This window comes from Arvicanthis niloticus, chromosome 2 (assembly GCF_011762505.2).
Source record: "Arvicanthis niloticus isolate mArvNil1 chromosome 2, mArvNil1.pat.X, whole genome shotgun sequence".
Lineage (NCBI taxonomy): Eukaryota > Metazoa > Chordata > Mammalia > Rodentia > Muridae > Arvicanthis > Arvicanthis niloticus.
The window spans coordinates 129,015,852-129,029,754 of NC_047659.1; the positions used below are offsets into that span (position 1 = coordinate 129,015,852).

General features: G+C 40.7%; 1 long non-coding RNA gene across 4 annotated transcripts in view; it reads right to left on the reverse strand.

The window, feature by feature from the left end:
• LOC143441211 (uncharacterized) overlaps nt 1–13,500 on the reverse strand; it is an 89,473-nt gene extending 75,973 nt beyond the window's left edge. For all 4 annotated transcript variants that reach the window (XR_013108441.1, XR_013108440.1, XR_013108439.1 and 1 more), the window contains exon 1: nt 13,182–13,500. This is a non-coding gene — a long non-coding RNA (uncharacterized LOC143441211). The remainder of the gene's footprint in view (nt 1–13,181) is intronic.
• Nucleotides 13,501–13,903: the final 403 nt, after the last annotated feature.

Below are 13,903 nucleotides of genomic sequence, written 5' to 3' on the forward strand. Positions count from 1 at the left end.
ACAAAAATTAACTCACTTGCATTTCACAACTCCCCTGTAGACACGGGATTTTTATGATATTCATGGTTCAGTTTTACAAGGGAAGACACTGAAGCCCAAAAGAGTTAAGTGACATGAAATGTCTGAAGCCACACAGCTAGTCTGGGATGTTGAACAGTGTGTGACACTACCATCATGGTACCTCTGATAGTTGCCTTCCACATAGCTTGTTGTCTATCTCCCAGTAGCTCTGTGGAAAAAAAAATGCTGTGCACCACAGAGGGGTTAGTAGTGGGAAATTGGTCTACCATATTCAACAACATGCCCTTTCCTGAAAATTCAAACTGATCCACAGGGAGAGTGAGCAATGGAGAATATGAGGTAGAGTTACAGTGAAAACTCTAATAACTGACAGGCAGTTAGGACCTAATCCCTGTCACATCTTTAGGGACAAAGGAAGCAATGAGCCTTCCCAGAAAGGAGAAGAGTTAGGCACACATCCAGGGTAAAGCTCAGGCCAAGAACATGACAACTTCACCTTCTTATTAGTCTCAGAGCTCTGTGATCAGGTAAAACCTCTTTCTATCCTTCATACTCATGTGTCTTGTTGATCACTGCAATAGTCAATATTAATTAGATTTCTTTCTCCTATAATCAAATGAAGAGATAAGTAGTCATGGATTACTTTGATCGACAAGACACATGAATATAAAGGATAAGAAAGAAGAGTAACCTGGTATTTATTTGTGTGTGTGTGCCAAGGATCTATTTGCTAATCCTCATGCTTGTGAGGGAAGCTGCTCACCTAAATGGGCCATCTCCCAGCCCAGGTAGATTGCAACTTTAAGCTGAGAGGTTAATGTGGCTGTATGTTGGGAAGTTAAAGGAGGAACCATGAGGATATCTTGGAAGGATATCCAAGCAGAGGGAAGCACATGTGCAAAGGGCCCAAGGCAGAATCAATAGCCCAGAGGCTAATGAGATAGGATGGAAGAGCTGACAGGAAGGGCAATCAGCAAGGAGGTTTGAACACTAACTAGATCACATGGAAAGAACTCGAGGAGCATCCTTCTGATATTTTGTTCTTGGAGAAATGGAAATGAGATGGTTTCTTTGGTTCCTGGTAGAAGGTGACAAATCAAGGCTCTAATTTGTAAGGTCATACAAGCGAATGGCAGACCCAACATTTGACCCCATGTTCCCCCTTAGTATTACACTCTATTTTCTGTGCAGTTGCCGGGGCCCCAAAGCCATGAAGAGCTACTGCAGGTGGTTTCACTCTTAGTGTTGTCTAATATTTTTCTGTCTTTGCTCTGATATGAGAAATCTCTATAGAGTTTTTATCTTATTGAACTGTTATCATCACAAGGAAGACAATGGTGAATACTAGTTAATATCTATAAACTGCAAAGCTTACTCTTTTCCCAACACTGCACTAAGAACATAACATATCATCTTGTTTGAACCCAGAGACAATAAGACCAGACCGTGGTGTGACTTTGGTACTGTTGGGAAAATGGGGATCTGAGACTTGGGGTTTTGTCACTTACCTTGGAATCTCAGCCCCTTCTGAATCATTCTGGGACAATGATGACTTTTCAAGCAAGACTTCACTATGAAATCTTCCAGCTTCTTACAGTCAAATTATATGTTTCGCTATATTAAGCTCCTGGGACACATGGGAAAATGCTACTATGCTTATTGTGGATAAGCTATCTCTCTCAACAACTTTTAGCCTAGTTAAGTAGATCTGAGAAGCACCAAGTGTTTCCTTAACGATAACTCCAGCATGAGCCACAAAAGAGCATTCAGTGTGGAATTTGTGGATGCCATAAATTAATGAGATTTGAGTGGGCAACGAATGCACCTTTCCCTACCATTTGACAGGTACTTGGTGGCTTTAAATTATCAGTTTAGATGATGTTGCATCATCTAAACTGCACATTCAAACTGCACTTAGTTTGCTCACTTGTAAATGGAGACACTATGAGGTTTACTGTAACCAAGAAAAGACCTAACACATGGCCAGCGTTTCGTGCAGTGACTGCTCCATTATTGACATTCAGGCAATATTACTATTTACTATGATCTAAACTTGGAATTTTTTCCTACAGAGTAGTTCAGGCAGATTTGAGCCAAACAGAGGCAAAATCTCCTAGGAGACAGATAACCTTCTGCTTCCTGGGCCTTCTGAAATATACAACACGGTTACAGTGGTATGGTGGTGAAAACTCAGAACCCATGATTTGTGTAACAACAATTGATTTTGTAAAGGGTCATGAGTTGAAGAGAGAGCTAAATGGAGGTATGTATGATAGCATCTGCCTTTTGTCAATTTTCATGGTATGAAAACTTCCATCATGGCCAGTCCAAGTAACTAAAGCAATGTCTCTGAATGTGGCATTTCCTGGACATGTACACACTGCTGCTTTAGCAGGCTCTGCTATCTAACTGCTGTCATCCCCTGCTGGCTTGTCTTTGACCAGTTCAGACTGTCCCCTCAGTATAAGAATGATTGGCTCAGCTTCCTCTTTGCAGCCTGGTGAGATGTATTTTCGCTATGTAGGTGAGATAGATATGCATTTTATTAGCAAGCATTTATGCAGATTGGCATCTTATACACATTTACTCATCAAATCAATAATCACCTTTTGAGAAAGGCAGGATTTTTACCCTCATTTCATGGAGGATGAATCTGAGAGCCATGCAGCTAATAGGTCAAGTAATTTCTAGGGTCACATGGCAAGTAAAATGCAGAGATAAAAGTAAAATGATATATGCTTCATTTTGTTCTCTTCTTGTTTTGGCCAGACACAGCGTAGCAGAGCCAATTCACTGCCCATAGAGGAAGGCCTGAGACTCATACCAGCCACTCTCAAACTCCTGGGCTGGGTTAGGGCAGCTTAGGAGCTTTTGAACGAAACCTGTCCTGCTTCTGTAATCCCATTCTTATTATGTACATCATAAACATTTAAGGGCATCTAGAACACTCCTTATGTGTCCTTTTTGTAGCCCTGTACCAGTGCCCCAAAGGCTGTGCTGTAACCAAACATTTCTGTTGCCCTGGATTAAAGTGCTTTCATCAGTGCCGCCTTTGCATCTTTCATGGAAGGTACAATTCACAAATCTTCCTCAGCTTGCCTTTTACAGAAAGCCCTGCTCTGGACATGGAGGTAGGGTATCTGGGGGTTGTGGTGGGTTTCCCAAGGTTGTTCTGGCAGTCAGAGTATAACAGCTGCTCAGCAACGTGAAGCTCCAGCAGCCCCAGAGGGGCAGGGGTGCAGCAAAGCTTGATGCCCTGTGCCAAGCCCAGCACCCACCAGCTGCTCCTCCCCACTCCTGATGAGCAGGGGCACTGTTAACCCCATCAGTGCCAAGGGAGGAAGAGGCTTTGAAAGAGCTTTTCCCAGTGTCTTCATTATCCATCATCACAGAACTGACAACCCCGACTCCTCCTCATCCTTCTCACTCTGTTTTACTTTGTCAGTCTTTAGTTCTGAAGCCATCTTGCTGCAAGTTCTTGTCTTGTTTTATTTCTACATCTCTACATCGTTCCCGATTGCCTTTTAGCCAGAACTTTCCTGGTGAGAGCTGCTTATATTATTATAGTTTAAGCAGAGAATTATAACAAGAGTATGTTCACTGCAGCAAGTCAAATGAACTTCAGTGGCTAGAAATCTCCTTGTGACACCACTCCTTTATCGTTGCACAGTAATTAGTCTCTTCCCACTCTTTGACAGACAGAAAGGGGGAACCCAGCCTCCCAGATTCTGACTCATAACCAAAGGAAGGAGTGGAAGGCTCTACAGTCCTTTTCCCAAGACCCAGTGCAGCCCAAGCTGTGTTTGTAGGGTGGACCCTGCAGCCTCAAGAATAAAAAGCATTAGGCCAAGTAGAAAACAAACAAAACAAAACAACACAGCACAGACACAGATGCAGACATGAATAAATAAGGAAGGCAAGCCCACATATGGGAAGGCTCCCCTTCCTGTTCCCTGGTGGCAGACTCCCCAAGGCCTTACAGATGTCACTGCAGGATTGGCTTGTGTGTTCTAAGCTGTGCCAACTTGTACCCACAGTTACTTTTGGAAATGGAGTAGAGGGAAGGAAACCTTTGATTTTAAGGAGGGAAGAGTCTTCTCGCTGCAGAGACAGCATCATGACTGTGCATTCCTTATCGTTTCATTGAGATTAATCACACATGGACCTTTTTATTTTTCCTTCAGCTAGTGTCCTCGTTGGAGATTTGCACAATTTCCTCAGAGGTGGTAGAGGGCTGGCCTGGTCCCTGATCCAAAAAGAGATGGGACATGGGACTAAAGTCCCTGATGTGCATATGGGGAGCAGAAGGAAAGTCAGACAGTCCAACGGAATCAGAGACAGCCAGAGCGCCCACACAAACATGGAACTTACTATGACAGCGATGTCCACACACATTTGATAAACATGTACACACCCACGATGATCAGTCATTAACTCAGAAAAATGGTCAGTATCAGGTTCCCAAATTAATTACAAAGTAAGGATTATTGAGTATTAAGTACAGTATTTTTAAAGAGAAAAATAACATTGCCTTTGCTGGCACAATAATGACTCAGAATTCCTACTTTCTAGTGAGGTTGTTTGCATGCGAACAGATTTTTTTTTTTTTGCATAATTGTTACACAATTGGTGTTCCATCTTTCATTGCCATTTTCCTTCCTCTTTTTTCACTTTTCTATATTGTCCACACTTTAAGCATCTACCATGTAACCAGGGTTTGGACAATCTATAATCTTCCAGTGAGTAGTAGGACCACCATTCACTCCTGCTTCTCTTCTCATCAAATGTTCATGCTATGTCCACAGACTTTGTGTGAATGAAGTTTCAGCTCTGATCAGTCATTTCTTTAGGAATGTTTTTTACTAGATAAGGCTTGTATTCTATGATTTCTGTTACATATTGTCATGCTGTTTTCCACAAAAGTAAAAGATTGGGCTAGTGCACAGAATTTTTTTTCTATTCTGAACATCATTGATCTCTTTTTAAATTTACATGCATTTTAGAAATATCATGACTTTGCCCTTTGTAATATTTAATATAATTCACATCAAAGGACAAAGTTCCTCTGACTTATAATGATGTTACTAACTTAAAACAATGTTACAAAGCTATAGTAACAAAAATGGCATAGCACTAACATTGAAACAGTCAGAGAGAGTAATGAGGTGGTAAAGAGAGCCCCAGATAAAACCATCATTCTTTTCATCTTGCTGACTGATCATCAACAAAAGTGCCAAGAACAGACAATGGTGAAAGACATTTCTTGATAAATACTGTTCTCTCAAACTATTAAACCTTGACAGGAGTTAATATCTAAGATATATGAGACATCCAGACAATTCAACATCAATAAAATAATTTAATTTAAAACAGAAACAAAACAAAGGAATGGCTATTTCTTAAAGGAGACATAAAAGTATGCACTAATTATAATAAATGACCAACATTAGCAATCACAGCGAATTGATTATTATGGTCCCAACAACTCATCTCAGAATAAATGCTATCAGAATTATATCCTGTGTTTAAAAGGATGAGAAAAAAAGAGAGAGAGCCCTTGCAAAGTGTTGGTGATAAATGTCACATACAGTTGTATATGCACAGGGAAATCACATTATGTCTTGAGAAAGAGGAAGAGAGGGAGAGGAAACTGGTGAAAGAAATGGGAATGGCGGTATGGAGGGGAGGTGAATGGAGAGAAGGAAGGGGAGAGAAGAAAACGAAGGCAAAGGAAGGGAAGGGAAGAGAAGGGAAGGGAAGGGAAGGGAAGGGAAGGGAAGGGAAGGGAAGGGAAGGGAAGGGAAGGGAAGGGAAGGGAAGGGAAGGGAAGGGAAGGGAAGGGAAAAGTAGGTAATTTATTTCCTGGGACATTTCCTCTTACTAGTTTATTCAGCCTGGGTCAGAGTATCATCCTTGGTTGAATAACTGGTAGAATACCAATTTCAAGTTCTACACCAGGCCTACTGAAAAAGAGCTATCTGTTATGAGCCTTTGGAACCACAAATTTTAAATCACCCTTTGTTATTCTCCACCCCAGCCTCTGCCCATCTACTAATGCTGTCAGACAATCTGGATAGGATAAAGTGGCAGAAACAGTCAGAGAAGATCTGAAATGAGTGCCCCTCCTGAGCAGTGCATATGTTTCTGTCTCACTCTGGGGCTTTCCTGTCTTCTTTACAGTCTCCAGAAGATCCATCTGTGAGCAGGGTGTCTGAACATACCAACTGTGAACAAGAGGCTTAAAGGCATCCACGTGCCTGACGCTCCCACTAAATAAACATTTTAAAGAATGATCTTAAACACCCCTGCCAGTGTTCTCTCCTTGGGATGAAAATGACAGTAACCACTGAGCTCCTGGGAGAAACACAACAGGGACATAGAACTTTGGGGAAAGTGTTAGATAAATTTAAAAATGTACTGCCAGTCTGTGAAGTTATGCTCCCTTAGAGTGATGTAGAGTCAGGCTTTAAATGAAAGTTTTATGTGCCATCTTTAATCCTCAACATCTCACACAGTGACATCCCACTCTCCATAATATACATGGATATTGGCTAATGAGTACCAATTATTTATTTGGAAAGTATCTTTGAGTAACTATAAGACGTTCTTGGCCTAACTGATTTGTTTATCTTTTGCTGAGGTGACACACAATGCAGAAGATTTCTGTGGTTCTGATTCCTGACCAAGAGACCTATCTGAGAACTGCCTATCTTCTGAGAACCTGGTTCCCTATCCAATCAAAAAGGATCCTGAATATCCAAGTTCATCTGCACCTATCACCTGTCACCCATTCATACTTGCATCCATTTGCCAAAGTATGAGTAGAGTCTCTAGCATGCCAATCATTGAGAAAAAGAATGTTGAGTTAACAAATATGGCCCTGGTCTAAATAAACATTTGGTTTATTGGCTGAGTTTATAAGTAAACAAGCAATGTCAATGTCAAATGAGTACTATGATAATACAATATGGTGCCTGGAGGGGGTTAAGTATGGGAAGGAAGAGACAGAAGGGCCATTCAGGGTTCTTTGGCAAATACCCAGGTAAGTGTGGTAGCAGTGAGCATGAAGAATCATTCAACTTCTTTGATACTTTCTGCTCATTTTTCTTTCTAAGTATTGGAGGTGTGGGTATAGCCGAATCACTCACGTCTGTTAATGGCTTCTAACCCATTAATCAATGGACATAAGGCCAAAAGTGAACGAAAATATATTATGTTCTATTAAAGCTGAGTCTCCTTTCACTGAAGCTTGAGCTGACCCACTGAGCTATGAGGCAGGTTGTGGAAAGTAGAAGGACTCTTCCAAAGCGGAGTTACATGCAAACTCAGAAGACAAGGCAGGGTTACAGCCCCAAGTTTCCATACATTCCATGTTGATGATCTTTAATTGTGTCCTCTCTGAAGACTCTAGGCTTTGTCTATCATCCTTTATAGACCCATAGAATGTAGGTGTCTTGGGGTTTCTATTACTCAATAAAACACTATGACCAAAGCAATTTTGGAATAAAAGGGTTTATGTCATCTTATATTTCCAAGTAACAGGTCCATCCCTGAGAAAAGTAGGGTGGAAACCTGGAAACAGGAATTGATGCAGAGGCCATGGAAGCATGCTGCCTACTGGCTTGCTACTTCTGACTTGTTCAACCTGCTTTCTTATAGAAACCAGGGCCACTACCCACAATAGGATGGACCTTCCCAAGTCAACCACTAATTAAGAAAGTACCTTCTCAGACTTGTCTTCAGGCAATCTTGTGATGGCATTTTCTCACTAAGAGTCCCTCTTCCCAGATATGAACTAGGTTATGTCAAAATGACTAAAAACAACCAGCACAATATGAAATATACAGTGTGCCAGTGCTGACAGCAGACTTCAAGGTACTTCTTCATGCAAATTCTTCCATTACTGCTTCAACATTTGAAGAATCCTGAGCCATGTTCCTGGATGATAGTCATGAGAAGAACCTATATGTTCTAGCATAGTCATCCTGGATCTACTTTAACATGTTAAACAGAGCAGCCAGGAAGGCTACCTCAGAGACCATCACTGATAGCAGGAAGTTCAGAATCACTTGTTTGACCCACAGACTAGTGAGCAAAATATTGCAATTACTTTGTGCTGCACAAAATTATTATTATAAGAAGTACTTAACTGTGTACTCTGCAGGGTCTGAAAGAATAAGAAAAGTGATACCAGGAAAGAAAACTGTAGACATTGTCACTTGTGGCCATAACTCTGTGGCTTATTTTGATGACTTGGTTCATATCAACTTGTCTCTGGTGTAACCAAACATCAAATGTGAATACATTTGCAGAAAGAAAAGAGATCACACATCCCCTCTGATACCTTTTGAACCCTAATCAGAGACAAGCCTTACGTAGAGGCAGAAATTTTCTCTTCTGGGTACCAACTCACTCACCAAACCTGTGTTCTTACCACCATGACAGGATTATTTTTCTGACAAATCACTCTGGAGAATATGATCTGATCTTTTAAGTGCACTGAGTAAAACTTTACAAATAAAAGGTAATAATGAGGATGAATACAATAATTAAAAGCCCACAGAGCAAAGGTAACTAATGGACTTTCCGTGCTATTTCTTTATGTTTCCCTGAAATAGTATTCATGCTTGAGTGTAACAGAATATATAGAAAAACAAGCTGTCAGGTTTCGGACACAGTTGATGTCTAGAGGCAAATATTTCTGCTAACTCTGTGATGGAGCCCTGGGGAGAGCAGGAGAGGTCCCAAGCTGAGAGGGATTGGCAGCTGGGCTAGGAAAGCAACCTGATGCTCCCCTTCCCTTTCACAAAGAAGGTTTTGTTTGGATTGTAGGGCATGGTGAGTGACTCCTCAGAGCCACGGGGATACTGTGTTCTGGGTGAACATCTGGGGTTGCCAGTTCAGCCAGCCTGAAACCCTACCCTGGCCAGAGCTGCTCCGACGAACCAGGTGTAGGTGTATTTTTCTAGGATGTCCATAACCACAACTTACGCTGAGAAAGTTGTTGCCCATAGTCGCTTCATTCTGGAGGGTGAGAGTCCCCCTGGGTTCTCATGAAGATGTGTTTACTGAGGCCACATGCCCAAGAGCCAAGTCCAAAGGCTGAACATATGACCCCTACACATCCTTCTTCAAAGTATGTTAAAAGCTCACATTGGCCAAATCTCCACTTTCTCTAGCCCTTGCTCTGGCTTTCCTACCATGTATTTATAACAGCATTTCAAGAGAGTGAGCCAATATGTTGAGCTAATGAAGTGAATTTTAAAACACCATTCCTTCATTTTTCCTTCCAAGAATATTTCCCATAGTGTTCTCTGCATCATGACACAGCCTGATATTATGTGACTGTTAACAGTGACACTTGGACTATTCGTTTGCTTCTACCTTATTTGCCGTCAGATCCAGAGGCAGACAGATTATTATATGACAAATGTCAATGTTTGCACATAAAAAAAATCCAATATTGAAAGTCGTTTCACATGGATTACTTAAATTGATATTATGGACTCAGAAGGAAGGACTGGAAATATTTCTGTAGCTTAAGTTGCTCATATTAGTTTTAGTTTTTGTGCTTCTTAGTTTTTAAACCACATGATCACACCCGAGCACTAAAACAGCCCACTCCTCTCAAATTAGCATGTGGTATGTTTGACATGACAGAATATACTTGTACCTAGTCGGGCCTAAGCGCCTGTTCCTGGCACATATTTTTACTCAGGTTTTGACTCAAATAGAGATTAGCTAAACTATCACCCTGTGTAGGTTAATTACTAATTTAAGAGAGTTCTTTAAAATTCTTAAGCTTCTATGTCCTTTCTCTTGGGTCTGTTTGATTGAGAAATGTCCCCCATAGTCTTGAGCCTTTGAGCACCTGGTCCCCAGTGGGTGGCGCTATTTGGGAAGGTGGAGGAGGTGTAGCCTTGCTGGAGGAAGTATGGTATTGGTGAACTTTCAAGCTTAAAGCCCAACCCACTTTCGGCTTGTTTTCTCTGTTCTGAGCTTACAACTAAAGAGGTGAGCTCTCAGCTTCCTGCCCCTCCAGGCCTGTCCCTGCTGGAGTGCTTTGCCACCATTACAGCCTCATATCTTTCTGGAACTACAAGTCCTTCTGTAAGTTGCTTTTACTCATGGTGTTTTATTCCAGTGACAGAAAAGTCACTAATACATCTCTATGGAGAAATAATGGCTACATTTTTGTTGTTAGACTAACTAGGGCATTTCCTTCAACTTTATAAAATGTAACTTGGTACACAGTGAGAGCTGAATGGTTGAGTGCATGAACAAATGAATTAATGATAGAAAGGAGACAAGATAGAAAAATGATAGGCTGAGTTGATTTATTTGTTAAAATTTTAAAGCCACTTCCCTCATGGAAAAACATTAGTTTAGGACATTAGCGTCTATATTATAGGCAAGTGAGATGTCTCTAAATTCATGTTACACACTTAATTACAGGTAACTGTAATTAAGACTGTCTTAGAAAAATTGTACTTTACAGTTATCACAAAATGTGATTTAAATTGTGTGTCATGGAATGCTTTTTCATAATAATGAATTTATTTTTTAGAGTCTAATGTGTGCATAACTAATTTACATATTTACATATACTTCCTAAACAATCAGAATCTGAGTTACTACACCATTTTTTAGCTAGTTTATAGCCAAATTATCTCTTCTAAGTTTGCTATTGTTTGAACTATGAAGGAACCAATTTTCTTAGATTGTTTTTATGTTTTAAGGAAATATATATACACATTTACAGTATATTATGCCCATATATATTTAATGTATTGTAAAGTATACATAAAGTTTATGATAAGTTATAATAATGTTTTGGATTTTTGTTTTTAGAGACATAGTAATCTTTCTGTCCTAGAACTCACTGTATAGCTCAGGCTGGCCTCAAACTCACAGAGATTCTTCTGCCTCTGCCTCCCAAGTGTCTGCACCACCATACCTGGTTATAACATTTTTGATAGTTTCTGTCAAGTATATTATTTATTATGTCTTGTAAAAATGATAGCCATACTTTAAGAAAACTTTCTTTTATAAAATGCTATATGTATGCATACATTACATATACATATATATTACATATACAAATATATAATGATATTAGTAGAAATTAGTATGTGACCCTGATATTCCCAATTAATACTTTAACTGTAATGGTTGTGAATCTTTAAACATGCTTTTTATGAATATGTGATGTTTCAATTACTCTGTGTAACTCTATATAATATGTCACCCTTCAAATCCATAAGCCAATTTTTGTGTTTCTTTAGGACCTCTGCAAAGCACTTTGCTTCATGGCCTAATGAATCCATTAAAGTCTTTTTGGTTGCTGCTCTTTGGTATTTTTTTTTGAAGTAGCACCTTTCTCAAAGCCCAGGGTGGCTAAAAACTCAGTAGATAGCCCCAGCTCTCCTCATATGAATAATCATCCTGCCTCAGGCTCCCATGTGCCTGTATTACATGGATGTACCACCATGTCTGGTGCTATAGTCTTCTTGTACTTTCTTTCCTAGGTCCATCTCTCCCTTGGGAGGCAGGATAGTGAAGTTCTCTGGGTCTGAAAAGGAATAGGTCTCAGGTCTCAGTCTTTCTTTGTCTAGAAACAGGAAATAAGAATCCTAGCAAAGTGACCTTCCCTTGGCAATTGTCCTTTTTAAAGGAAGTTGAGTCATTTTTCTCTAATGTGATGGAAAATAATGTTTTTATGTAATAAGAGTTAGGACCTTGAGTCCTCCCATGGAGGAAGTTGTCCTTGTGAAATTGCCATCAAGAGCCAGCCTGGAGTGGATGAGGGCAGAGCAGATTGAATGCAAAAATAGCTCATAATTCCCACCCTGCATCCGCTTCCCCTGCAATGCAACATTACAGCTCCTCTTGTCAGGATGCAGCGTACTTCTCTATACTCTTAAGTCAAAGAGCTTTTGTGGTTTTCTTTAGTAATAGAATGTGATACAAGTGGTATTTTACCCTCCTGAGGCTCTGCACACCTGTCTTCTCTCTCTTGAAATTCTCCTTTGTCACAACATTTCATCCATGGCAATCTGCAAGATGATGTGTAACCATGGTCCAAACTTGCACATCCAGAGTCACTATCCAGCCAACCATGCTATGGAGATCACTCTAGATCAGCCGACCCCTACATGACCCAACAGTTCTGCAAATGCATTGAAAAGGCCACCAGAGATCACCCCAATCTGCCAAAGCATCCATTTGATACCCTGAAAATATTCAACAGTAAATGTTTAAATTCTTGCATATTATTCTAGCAATAGCTAACAGATGTACCCAGAAGCAGAAATTGATCGATTGACAAAAGACTCTTGAAGAGTGCAGGAAGCTTCTCTGGCAGGTACAAGAATTGAACATGCTCATGGCTTCAAGGGTGGATGCTGTTAAAACTGAGAGAGAGAGAGAGAGAGAGAGAGAGAGAGAGAGAGGAAGAAGGAGGCGTTTTAAGTTGCAAGAATTGAGCATCCAAGTCTATTCTCCTAACTATGAAAATGACCACATAAATGTGTACATGTGAATGTGCATATATGAATATGTATGCAAGCCATTAATATGGTATATGAGTAGACAGAGTTCTTGTTGTTTTGCAGAAATTAAAGTTAGAACTGATCATTTCTAATGGAAAAGTGATGTGAAGATACTATGTTTGGAAGTCAGAGCCTCCAACAATATGCCAGCTATTGGAATTAGACTCTTCATTTCTATTCCCTCATGTTAGTTCACACAAAAATTAAGAAACTGTGTTAGGACTTATGTGTATGATTGAGTTCATTGGGTTGGAAGGAAGGAGGGAGACCCAAAGTTAGCTTCATTTCTGTCAGAACAGAATTCTGCAGCTGCTGTCTGGAGAGCAAGTCTCCCATATACATGTCAGTGAAGGGAGGATCAGGCCCCTTGGAACACCTAAGCTTTATCTCTTGCACGTCTCACAACCATGCAAAGCAGTCATCCATTATCTGCGTTCTATTTAAAAGTGGACCAAGTTTCAGAGACACTAAAGGACATACAGGATTTCACACAGCTGTTGAGTGATAAATCGTATTTTAAGTCTAGGATTGCTTGACCACAGCCCGACAATCCCTTCAATGCCATCAGAACTGTCAGAAACACTCATTCCGCACATCAGGTGTACCCACCAGCTGTTTTGTTGTTGTTGCTGAGAGTTAAGGATAACACCTCCCTTAGCAACTGCAGAGGCCCTTGGTTACACGTGAGGGTTAGCAGCCACTCTCCTCGTGAACAGCTACGGAAGGCTTCACCCTGCACCCTCTCAGGTTCACGATCATTTCTGAGATGACACAACAGGAAGGAAGCCTGGGCACTGATTCCGCAGCTCACTGACATGGAGTTGGTCAGACACAGGCCCTCTGACATGGGATCGGTCAGATACAGGCTCTCGGATTTACAAGAAACATGAATCCTGCAGGTGGTTGACAAATGTCTTTTATAGCACTCATTCATCAGGAATATTTCAGTTAGTTTATGCCTGTAGACTATGCCCTCAGGCAACACAGTGTACTTTGCTTCAAGCAGATAATTTTTTTTCATTGGATGCATTTAAACACACACACACACACACACACACACACACACACACACACACACCTTCATGGAACTAACACACTAGATCACGGGATGAAATCCAAAGCAGTTTAATTCCCTTCCACTCTGACATTTGCCTGTATCTGAACACCTGTCCAGACCCTTCCCCAACACTGGGTTAACTCTTAGGAAGAACGCAGCAGCATTTGTCTGTGCTCTTTGAGATAAACAAAGTAACTCTGCCTGCTGGAACTGCCTGTAATGGTCTCTGATTGGTGCTGACTACGTCCTGGGGGGTGAGAGAGGGCAATGATCA